Below are 13060 nucleotides of genomic sequence, written 5' to 3' on the forward strand. Positions count from 1 at the left end.
ATGATATTTATCCTGAAACTAAATGGGCACAAGATTTGCTAACATATTTTTGCCATTAGATGTATAGACACTTCACTTATTTATATATACTTTTGCTTTACGTTATCAGGAAGCTAGCAATCAGGTATATGTTTACATCTGAACAATGTTAACAAAGTTCTACATTACTAGTATTTGTAATTAGCAAGGTTTTTAGGCAAGTTAGACCGTCAGAGAGAGGGCATCGCTAGTTCGTGCTACTACTAAGGCAAGTACACTGTTTGCTTTTTACATATTTTTACGAGCTTCAAACAGGAGCGACTTATTTTCAGTTATCTGTGTAGTTACTAATTTATTTTTGTAATTTATTGCGTGTTCCACTGCTTCCTAGGCACAACCTTTTATTTCAATAACAGTGTAGTGTACAGTACCGTTGTTGCTATCGACCATTGTATCGACTCTCGTATCGTGCAGGCTTTTGTTTGTTTGGCTAGAACAGCTCAGTGTCAGTTAAGACCGTCAGAGAGAGCGCATCGCTAGTTCCTGCTACTAATAAGACGAGTACACCGTTCGCTTGTTACATATTTTTACGAGCTTGAAACCGGAGGAGTGCAGTAATGGATAGGAACTGTGATTGTTGTGTACAGATGCGAGCTGAGCTGGCGACCCTTCACTCACAGATTCAGGCTGCGTTGGCTTCCATCACACAGCTTGAGGCTGCTGCCAAGGGGCCTCACTGTGGAGGATCGGACTTGGGGATGCGAGGGATGTCAAGCACATCCCACGTGTCTTCTGATCAGTCCACTGCTGTGACCTCCCCGGGTACTGCCTGCACTGAGGTTGACCCCTCACCCGTGGTCGAGTGGGAGATCATTCCAAAGTCTGGCAGGCAGCGAAAAACTTTCCATGGGGCCGATCGTAGGGCCTCCCCGGTTCGTTTCACGAACAGGTTTTTGGCGTTATCTGTGGCTGACGACGTCTCTGAGCTGGATGCAGTCGTCCACCCTGTTCCAGAGGAAGCTTCTTGGCCCGCAAGGTCTGGGCATTCACAGAGTGTGAGTTTGCTGGTAGTTGGGAGCTCCAATGTTAGGTGCATAAGGGGGCCCCTTAGGAATATGGCTGCCAAGGAGGGGAAGGAAACCAGTGTGCACTCTGTGTGCATTCTAGTGGGGGGGGAGGGGGGGGGGGGGGGAAGGTCATTCTGGATGTGGAAAGGGTGCTTCCGGATGCCATGAAGAGTACAGGGTGCAGCAAACTGCAGGTGGTGGCTCATGTCAGTACCAATGACGTGTGTCGCTTTGGATCGGAGCAGATTCTGTCTGGTTTCGGGCAGCTGGTGGGAATGGTAAAGACTGCCAGTCTTGCTTCCGAGATTAAGGCAGAGCTCACCATCTGCAGCATTGTTGATAGAACCGACTGTGGTTCTTTGGTGCAGAGCCGAGTGGAGGGTCTGAATCAGAGGCTTAGGCGGTTCTGTGACCGTGTAGGCTGCAGATTCCTTGACTTGCGCCATCGGGTGGTGGGTTTCTGGGTTCCACTTAATAGGTCAGGAGTCCACTACACACAGGATGCAGCTACACGGGTAGTGGGGGCTGTGTGGAAGGGACTGGGCGGTTTTTTAGGTTAGAGGGTCTCAGAGGACCACAGAAGGGTCGTCCGTCAGAAAGTGGGCAGGTAAAACACAGTAAGGTAGTTGTAGAAATGATTGGTATTGTAGTTGTAAATTGTCGTAGCTGTGTTGGGAAAGAACCAGAGCTCCAAGCCCTAATAGAAAGAACTGAAGCTCAAATAGTTGTAGGTACAGAGAGCTGGCTAAAGCCGGAAATAAGTTAAGCCAAAATTTTTTCAAACAATCTAACAGTGTTCAGAAAGGATAGATTAAATATAGTTGGTCGAGGAGTATTTATTGCTGTCAGAGGTAGTTTGCCTTGTAGCGAAATTGAAGTAGATAGTTCATGTGAAATAGTATGGGTAGAGGTTATACCTGACAATCAGACTAAACTATTAATTGGATCGTTTTACCGACCCCCGACTCAGAAGACATAGTTGCTGAACAGTTCAAAGAAAACGTGAGTCTCATTTAAAATAATTACCCCGCTCATACAATTATAGTCGGTGGTGTTTTCAGTCTACCCTTGATAGCTGGAAAAATTACACATTTAAAGCCAGTGGCAGGCATAAAACATCATCTGAAATTGTACTGAATGCTTTCTCAGAAAATTATTTTGAACAATTAGTTCATGAGCCCACTCGAAGCATAAATGGTTGCGAAAGCATACTTGACCTTTTAGCAACAAATAATCCTGGACAAATAGTGAGTGTTGTGACGAATACAGGGATCAGTGACCGCAAGGCAGTTGCTGCTAGGCTGAATACCGTAACACCTACAACCATCAAAAAGAAACGCAAAGTATATCTATTTAAAAAAGCTGGTAAAAATGCTCTTAACGTCTTTTTAAGAGACAGCCTTCACTCCTTCCGATCTGATCATGTAAGTGTGGAATGTTTCCAAAGAGATAGTATCAACAGCAATTGAGAGATATATACCACATAAACTAATAAGTGATGGTACTGATCCCCCATGGTACACAACACGGGTCAGATCGTTGTTGCAGAAGCAACAAAAAAAGCATGCCAAATTTAAAAGAACCCAAAATCCCCAAGATTGGCACAGTTTTACAGAAGTTCGATATATGGCGCGTGCTTTAATGCGAGATGCTTTTAATAATTTCCACAACGAAATTCTGTCTTGAAATCTGGCAGAAAACCCAGAGAGATTCATACATAAAGCACACCAGTGGCAAGACACAATCAATACCTTCACTGCGCGATAACAACAGTGAAGTCACTGATGACAGTGCCACTAAAGCAGAGTTATTAAACACTGTTTTCCGAAACTCCTTCACCAAAGATGACGAAGTAAATATTCCAGAATTCCAATCAAGAAGAACTGCCAAGATGAGAAATATAAAAGTAGATATCCTCGGTGTAACAAAGCAGCTTAAATCACTTAATAAAGGCAAGGCCTCTGGTCCAGACTGTATACCAGTCAGGTTCCTCTCAGAGTATGCTGATAAAATAGCTCCATATTTAGCAATTATATACAACCACTCGCTCACAGAAAGATACGTACCTAAAGACTGGAAAATTGCTCAAGTCACACCGATACCTAAAAAGGGAAGTAGGAGTAATCTGCTGAATTACACGCCTATATCACTAACATCAATGTGCAGTAGGGTTTTAGAACGTATATTGTATTCGAATATTATGAAGTACCTCGAAGAAAACAATTTATTGACATATAGTCAGCATGGATTCAGAAAATATTGTTCTTGTGAAACACAACTAGCTCTTTGTGCTCATGAATTAACAAGTGCTATCGACAGGGGATGTCAAATTGATTCCATATTTTTAGATTTACAGAAGGCTTTCGACACCGTTCCTCACAAGTGTCTTCTAATCAAACTACGTGCCTACGGAGTACTTCCTCACTTGTGCGACTGGATTCATGATTTCCTGTCAGAAAAGTCACAGTTTGTAGTAATAAACGGAAAGTCGGCGAATAAAACAGAAGGCAATCCCCAAGGAAGTGTTAAAGGCCCTCTCTTGTTCCTGATCTATATTAACGACATAGGAGACAATCTGAGTAGCCATCTTAGATTGTTTGCAGATGATGCTGTCCTTTACCGTTTTGTAAAGTCATCAAATGATCAAAACGACTTGCAAAATTATTTAGATAAGATATCTGTATGGTGTGAAAAGTGGCAATTGACCCTGAATAAAGAAAAGTGTGAAGTTATTCTCATGAGTACTAAAAGAAACTGCTAAATTTCGATTACGCGATAAGTCACACAAATCTGAGGGCTGTAAATTCAACTTAATACTTAGGTATTACAATTACAAATAACCTAAATTGGAACGATCACATAGATAATATTGTGGGTAGAGCAAACCAAAGACTGCGATTCATTTGCAGGACACTTAGAAGGTGCAACAGATCTACCAAAGAGACTGCTTACACTATGCTTGTCCGCCCTATTCTTGAGTACTGCTGTGCGGTGTGGGATCCACATCAGGTGGGACTGACGGATGACATGGAGAAGTACAAAGAAGAGCAGCTCATTATGTAATATCGTGAAATAGGGGAGATAGTGTCACAGACATGATACGTGAATTGGAGTGGCAATCATTAAAACAAAGACATTTTTCGTTGCGACGGAATCTTCTCATGAAATTTCGATCAGCCAGTTTTCTACTCCAATTGCGAAAACATTCTGTTGGCACCCACCTACATAGGGAGAAATGATCATCAAGATAAAATAAGAGAAATCAGGGCTCGCACGGAAACATTTAAGTGCTCGTTTTTCCCGCATGCTGTTCAAGAGTGGAATGGTAGAGACAGCATGAAGGTGGTTCATTGAACCCTCTGCCAGGCACTTTATTGTGAATATCAGAGTAATCATGTAGATGTAGGTAAACTAATTACAGTTATGAGTTCTGATTAACCACAAGAATGTAATGGATAATAGGGTTAGTTGGCCAAACCCTCAGTTAATATGCAAGATTTTTAGTACTGTGGACATGTCATAAAAATTATACTATTGAAGATATTTCCAAAAAGAAAAAAAAATGGGGGGGAGGGGGGCATGACAGGGGGAAAGAATCCTCCCGCTTTGTTTCAATTGGCTTAGGCAGGCAGCATACCATTAATACTGTATTTGAACATTACAGTAGTGTTTCTCATACCCACTTGCAATAACTTACATTTATCCACATTTAAAACTAGTTTCCCATTCATGACACCAAATAGAAATTCTATCCATGCCGTCCTTTGTGCCCCTACAGTCACTCAGTGGCAACACTTTCACATACTCAACAGCTGCCCAGATTGCTGTCCATCCTATCTGATAGACCTTATATATATTTGACAAACAGAAGCAGCTCTATAATCACATGACCTGCGGTACTTTCTGATGAACTCTTGGTATCTATATTTCAGAAAGTCTTTAAGCAAAGAATGTGACTGAGAAACTATTTCATATGCTTGGACCTTTAGTGAAGTAAAGTGTTGAGTGCTTTCAAGAAGTCCAGGAACGTAGAGTCCACATGTTGGTGTGACGATGGTGGTGGTTAGTGTTTAACGTCCCGTCGACAACGAGGTCATTAGAGATGGAGCGCAAGCTCGGGTTAAGGAAGGATTGGGAAGGAAATCGGCCGTGCCCTTTCAAAGAAACCATCCTGGCATTTACCTGAAACAATTTATGGAAATCACGGAAAACCTAAATCAGGATGGCTGGAGACGGGATTGAACCGTCGTCCTCCCGAATGCGAGTCCAGCATGTTGGTGTGCATTCACGGTTTGCAAACTACATGTGTGCAAAGGGCACCCATATTTTGCACAAGTGACACTTTCTAAATCCTCTCCGATTTATGGAGAGAGGAATTTCTTCCTCTAGGAAACTCACTGTATTAAAGTTCAGAATATGCTGCAGGATCCTGTGACAGATAAATGCTAGCTTATTGTAGTCAGGGATGAATGCAGCAAACCGTCGTGTATCAGTCTGTATTTTATTGTAAATCTGGTTGGATTTCGAGTACAGTATAGTCAGCATCAGTGCAAAAATTAATAAGAAAACATAGGAATCTGACACTTGAATTGGTTATGTCAAGAGGCACTTGCTCAGACCAAAGATTACACGTGAAAACAAACATACCATTTAGTAGTGAGCCATATAGACACAGAATGCAAGTACATACACATGTTGCTGAAATGACCTTAAATTTTCCATATCTCAGTTCATGCTGTGGGTGCTGTTTACACGTTTACTTAATCAGCCACAGTGTGCATTAAAGATACTAAAAGGTGTCCACTCTACTAGTTACCTTTTGCTTACAAATTACAGTTAGATCAGTTGCACATAAAAATAAAATATTTAACTAAAAGTTCTAATATTGCTACATCTGTAATAAAATATATTTTGCTATGCAGCTGTTTGCTGTGTTCGTCCCTGATTACTATCATTTCACTGTTGCAGAGTACAACGATTCATAATGGAATCCAAATCCACTCTTTTGCCCACATTATTTAGGAAAGTCTGAGATGTGAATATAAGAGCTCCACCATTCTTAAGGAATTGAAGCAGCTTTCAACAGTTCAGTCGGAGACTGAAAATGACAAGCAGCTGTCTTTTAAATGAAGTATGCATTTTTTACCACATCTTCTAGTGTTATGATTGAGAAAGTCACACACACTTTTGTTCGATAAGTTTTCTGTAAGATTCTAAACTGATTAAAGTGAGAGTCAGGATGGTTCCTTTAAAAAGGACATGGCTGATTCCCCATCCCCCAATACTTGACCTATCCAAGCATGAATACTGTCCGTTATGACCTTCTTAGCGATGGGTCACTGAATTGTATGCAACTTTTCTTTATTCATTAACACAGAGGACTCATTTAGTTGTTTATCATTAATAATAATACTAATATGATTGGAGTGAGCAGTCATCTGCTCTCTTTCAAATTGTAAAGGTGGCAGGGGTAAAATACAGGGAGTGAAAGGCTATTTACAATTTGTGCAGAAACCAGATGGCAGTTATAAGAGTCGATGGACATGAAAGGGAAGCAGTGGTTGGGAAGGGAGTGGGACAGGGTTGTAGCCTGTCCCCAATGTTATTCAATCTGTATATTGAGCAAGCAGTAAAGGAAACAAAAGAAAAATTCTGAGTAGGTATTAAAATACATGGAGAAGAAACAAAAACGTTGAGGTTCGCCGATGACATTGTAATTCTATCAGAGACAGCAAAGGACTTGGAAGAGCAGTTGAACGGAATGGACAGTGTCTTGAATGGAGGATATAAGATGAACATCAACAAAAGCAAAATGAGGATAATGGAATGTAGTCGAATTAAGTCGGGTGATGCTGAGGGAATTATATTAGGAAATGAGACACTTAAATTAGCAAAGGAGTTTTGCTATTTGGGGAGCAAAATAACTGATGATGGTCAAAGTAGAGAGGATATAAAATGTAGACTGGCAATGGCAAGAAAAGCGTTTCTGAAGAAGAGAAATTTGTCAACATCAAGTATAGATTTACGTGTCAGAAAGTCGTTTCTGAAAGTTTTTGTATGGAGTGTAGCCATGTATGGATGTGAAACATGGACGATAAATAGTTTGGGCAAGAAGAGAATAGAAGCTTTCGAAATGTGGTGCTACAGAAGAATGCTGAAGATTAGATGGGTAGATCACACAACTAATGAGGAGGTATTGAATAGAACTGGGGAGAAGTGGAATTTGTGGCACAACTTGACAAGAAGAAGGGACCGGTTGGTAGGACATGTTCTGAGGCATCAAGGGATCACAAATTTAGCATTGGAGGGCAGTGTGGAGGGTAAAAATCATAGAGGGAGACCAAAAGATGAATACACTACGCAGATTCAGAAGGACGTAGGTTGCAGTAAGTACTGGGAGATGAAGGAGCTTGCACAGGATAGAGTAGCATGGAGAGCTGCAGCAAACCAGTCTCAGGACTGAAGACCACCACCACAACAACAACAACAACAACAACAACAACAGTCGTCTCTAGTTAGTTAGTCACTTTGTTATGATACCACACTAAGTTGCAGACAAGCACAACTGAGAGACACTTACACATAAGCTTTCAGCCACAGCCTTTGTTGGAAAAAGAGAGGCACACACCATCCATTCAAACAAGCAAGCACACCTCATGCACAGATAACCGCAAACTACAGAGCACTGAAAGACCTGAGTCGAAACAAGGCCCCCGGAGTAGACAATGTTCCATTGGAACTACTGATGGCCGTGGGAGAGCCAGTCCTGACAAAACTCTACCATCTGGTGAGCAAGATGTATGAAACAGGCGAAATACCCTCAGACTTCAAGAAGAATATAATAATTCCAATCCCAAAGAAAGCAGGTGTTGACAGATGTGAAAATTACCGAGCTATCAGCTTAATAAGTCAACGCTGCAAAATACTAACACGAATTCTTTACAGACGAATGGAAAAACTAGTAGAAGCCAACCTCGGGGAAGATCTGTTTGGATTCCGTAGAAACACTGGAACACGTGAGGCAATACTGACCTTGCGACTTATCTTAGAAGAAAGATTAAGGAAAGGCAAACCTACGTTTCTAGCATTTGTAGACTTAGAGAAAGCTTTTGACAATGTTGACTGGAATACTCTCTTTCAAATTCTAAAGGTGGCAGGGGTAAAATACAGGGAGGGAAAGGCTATTTACAATTTGTACAGAAACCAGATGGCAGTTATAAGAGTCGAGGGACATGAAAGGGAAGCAGTGGTTGGGAAGGGAGTAAGACAGGGTTGTAGCCTCTCCCCGATGTTGTTCAATCTGTATATTGAGCAAGCAGTAAAGGAAACAAAAGAAAAATTCGGAGGAGGTATTAAAATTCATGGAGAAGAAATAAAAACTTTGAGGTTCGCCGATGACATTGTAATTCTGTCAGAGACAGCAAAGGACTTGGAAGAGCAGTTGAATGGAATGGACAGTGTCTTGAAAGGAGGATATAAGATGAACATCAACAAAAGCAAAACAAGGATAATGGAATGTAGTCTCATTAAGTCGGGTGTTGCTGAGGGAATTAGATTAGGAAATGAGGCACTTAAAGTAGTAAAGGAGTTTTGCTATTTGGGGAGCAAAATAACTGATGATGGTCAAAGTAGAGAGGATATAAAATGTAGGCTGGCAATGGCAAGGAAAGCGTTTCTGAAGAAGAGAAATTTGTTAACATCCAGTATTGATTTAAGTGTCAGGAAGTCATTTCTGAAAGTATTCGTATGGAGTGTAGCCATGTATGGAAGTGAAACATGGACGATAAATAGTTTGGACAAGAAGAGAATAGAAGCTTTCGAAATGTGGTGCTACAGAAGAATGCTGAAGATTAGATGGGTAGATCACATAACTAATGAGGAAGTATTGAATAGGATTGGGGAGAAGAGAAGTTTGTGGCACAACTTGACCAGAAGAAGGGATCGGTTGGTAGGACATGTTCTGAGGCATCAAGGGATCACCAATTTAGTATTGGAGGGCAGCGTGGAGGGTAAAAATCGTAGAGGGAGACCAAGAGATGAATACACTAAGCAGATTCAGAAGGATGTAGGTTGCAGTAGGTACTGGGAGATGAAAAAGCTTGCACAGGATAGAGTAGCATGGAGAGCTGCATCAAACCAGTCTCAGGACTGAAGACCACAACAACAACAACAGTAGCTCAGGCGAGGAAGCAGCTATCACATGGGATGGTAGCAGTAATCTGGAGGGGAAAGGGATGGGATAGCAGCGTATGGGTGGGAGAAGTGAGAAGTGCTGTCTAGTAGAATGTGCAGGGACTAGAATGCCAATAGGCAAAGCATCAGGAGGTCGTGGGGTGGGGAGGTGGGGAAAACGGAGGAAAAATGGAGAAGAGCAGGGAAAGATGGGTGGGTGCATTTGCAGAGTGCCAATTATCTGACTACTCCAGCAACAAACTCTGCCAGAGTGATCCCATCCCAGACGTGCAACAGAGGCCCTTTCCAGAACCTCTCCCCTGACTCCATTTCCCTCATCATCTCTATGACACCCTGCACATCAACCTTCTACATGATCCCCAAAATCCATAAACCTAATACTCCTGGACGCCCCATGGTGGCTGGTTAATGTGCCCCCACTGAAGTAATTTCAGCCCTCACTGAGTAATACCTGCTCATAATCTAGCCTCGCACCTCAAAAATACCAACCACTTCTCTCACAAACTCTCCACCAACCACATCCCTTTACCTCCTGGATCCCTTCTCATCACTGTTGATGCCACTTCCCTATACACCAACATCCCTAATGCCCATGGTCTTACTGCTATTGACTATTACCTGTCCCAACGTCCTCCAGACTGCGAACCCATCACCTCATCCATCACAGATCTTACTAGCTTTATCCTATCCACAACAATTTCAGCTCTGAATGGAAGTACACAAACAAATCCATGGCACTCTCCTATGTCCAACCAGTTTATGGGCCATCTAGAGGAGTCCTTCCTAGCCTCCCAAAATGCCAACCCATAGCCTGGTTCAGGTTCACTGATGATATCTTCATGATCTGGATTCAGGACCAAGACACCCTATCTTCATTCCTTCACAACCTCAACACCTTCTCTCCCATCTATTTCATCTGGTCCTCGTCAACCCAGTGTACCACCTTCCTAGATGTGGATCTCCTCCTCTCTGATGGCTCCATCTACACCTCTGTCCACATAAAACCCACCAACCAGCAATGGTACCTGCATTTTGACAGCTGTCTTCCCTTTTACACCAAAAATCCCTCCCATAAAGCCTGGCTAAGCGAGGATGGCATATGTGCAGTATGCTCAGTACACTACGGGTCTCACCAAGGCCTTCACAGAAGGCACTATCCCCACACCTAGCCCACAGACAGATCCCCTCACACCCCCAATCCTCCCTCCACCACAAGAACCAGCCAGAAAGGAAAGTCCTTTTCATCACCCAGTACGACCCTGGACTGGAACAACCGAACCACATCCTTCGCAAGAGCTTTGATTACCTATCATCATTGAGGGACATCCTGCCCGAGACCCTTTCCACCATTCCTAAAGCGGTGTTCTGTCGCCCACCCAACATCCACAACAGGCCAGTCCACCCTATGCCACTCCCAATCCCAACCCCTCACCACAAGGATCATATCCCTGTAGAAGATCCGGGTGCAAGACCTGCCCAATCCACTCACGCAGCACTTCCTATTCCAGTCCTGTCATAGGTTTATCCTACCCCATCAAGGGCCAGGCCATCTGTGAAAGTAGCCATGTAATACACCAGGTGCGCTGCAATCATTGCGCAGTTTTTTTACATTGGTATGACTACCAGCCAGCTGTCCAACAGGCTGAACGGCCACTGCCAAACTGTGGCCAAGAGCAAAGTATACCACCCTGTGGCACAACATGCAGCTGAACATAACAGCATTGATTTCAATGGCTGCTTCGCTACCCAAACCACCTGGATGCTCCCCTCCACCACCAGCTTTTCTGATCTGTGTAGTTACCCTTACAACACATACTCCACTCTCATAATTATCCCAGACTCAATCTGCCATAACATACTGTCCCCTGTCCACCCAACTGTTTCAAACCCCTCTGTCCCATCACTTCCTCCCAATTCCCATCTCCTACACTCTTTGTTTGTCACCTTCTGCCAATGGACCCGTTCATCTTTTCCAGGTCCTCTCCTTTTTTGCTCCGTTTTTACCACCTCCTTGCCCCACAGCCTTGTGATGCTGCGACTGATGGCTTTGTAGTTCCTGCTGACTCCACCAGATGCTATCTCTTCCTCTTCCCCTTCCCCGACCCCTCGAGATTGCTGCTACTATCCCATGTGATAGTTGCATTCTTGCCCAAGCTGCCAGAATTGGCAGTCATGTGTGCATGAGTGTGCTTGCTTGTCTGAATGAAAGGCATGTCTCTCTCGTTTTTTGACGAAGACTGTGGCTGAAAGATTACGTGTAAGTGTCTTTTAATTGTGCCTGTCAGCAACTTAGCACATTATCTTTACAGAAAGTAGCAATCTATCTTTTACTACATTGCTGATATTCCTATCTGGAGTTCTACTGCTTGTTTTAGATAGTTAGTTATTTAGTTTCTTGCTCTGTGGATTATTTGTATAAATAGTAATGATGTGTAACGAGTTATTTTATATTCACACCACAAATTAATTCATAAATATAGATGCATCCTGAACATTTATAAGGTTGTTATTATTATTATTGTTATTACTACTGCTACTACTACTACTACTACTACTACTACTAAATATATAGCTGTGAGTTACTAATTACTACCCACCACATTTTACATACAACATTAATAGAAATTGCTCTAGGAAAGAGCAGTTGTCAAGGAGAAACTTTTTCAGTTTGTTTTCAAATTTTATTTGATGTATGTGAGGCAGTAAATGGTTAAAAAATTTTGTTGCAGCATTGTGTATCCCTTTTTGTGCTAAAAGACAACCTTAATGAAGAGTGATGAACGTCATTTCTTCTTTTGGTATTGAAATTACATGTATCATTGTTTCTTTTGAACTGTAGTGGATTATTTAGAACAAACTTCATGAGGAATAAATATACGGTGAAGCAGTAGTTGAAATACCCAACTCCTTAGATGGAGTCTACAAGACAATTGTGGGCAAGCACGTTTATAGTAATGAAGACTTTCTTTCTTAAACCTCTCATTGCCAAGCTTTATGACACCCTTATTTTACTAGGTGGGATACTTTGACTACCTCAATACAGTTTTATGATTTGTATAACACTTGTTTTTAGATTTTTTTATTTTCAACAAATAGCAGTATTTAGTAGTGAAATATAGTTTTTCATTTTATTATTAGTCCTAAACTGAACACAGTAGCAAAATACCATAAATTTTACATTATTCACAAAAGAAATTCAGTACTGGATACCTGTAAAACTAAAAATGTAGACTTTTGGCTGCCAGTGCAGTAAACTAGTACTTGGCCTCAAAATAACACACAACATTTTTGAACTGGTCATTCAGGTACACTTTTGTACAACATGCTCTTCACATTTACAGTTTCTTCTCTGTGTACATTACAAATGGGTTCTTTGCACATTATGCAACAGAAACTTGTTTTCCAATCTTTGTTCCCCTTGCATCACAGTGGTGTTGCTAACTTGGAACACTGGGGTTGGATCACTATTGTTGGAATTTCAATACCAGATGCTTTTCAGTGCATCTTGTACATCCTTATGAAGACTCTTGATATTTCTTGCTCTTTTCTCCATACTGCCTTTTCCAAGTCTAAATACCAGCTCAATCAGGAAGAGTTTCTGTTGGCTCCAATTATTCTCTTCTGCTCAGAAACTCTTTCTGTGTATGGATATATGCGTTCAGTGTTGCAGTATCTACTATCTTCATGAAATTCTTAGTGGCCACTACCTCATTCCTCTAAATAGCTGTAAACTCTTGTCTTTTATTCTCCATTATCTATAGCACATTCAGTGTTGTTGTAATGGAGTACGATTTCAGGTTTTGTACTCACTGTCTTCATCA

General features: G+C 41.8%; 1 protein-coding gene across 2 annotated transcripts in view; it reads right to left on the reverse strand.

The window, feature by feature from the left end:
* Positions 1-13060, reverse strand: part of LOC124781662 (thiosulfate:glutathione sulfurtransferase-like) — a 312880-nt gene that overhangs the window by 209817 nt on the left and 90003 nt on the right. The window lies entirely within an intron of this gene.

The sequence above is a fragment of the Schistocerca piceifrons genome, chromosome 1, assembly GCF_021461385.2.
Source record: "Schistocerca piceifrons isolate TAMUIC-IGC-003096 chromosome 1, iqSchPice1.1, whole genome shotgun sequence".
Classification (NCBI taxonomy): domain Eukaryota; kingdom Metazoa; phylum Arthropoda; class Insecta; order Orthoptera; family Acrididae; genus Schistocerca; species Schistocerca piceifrons.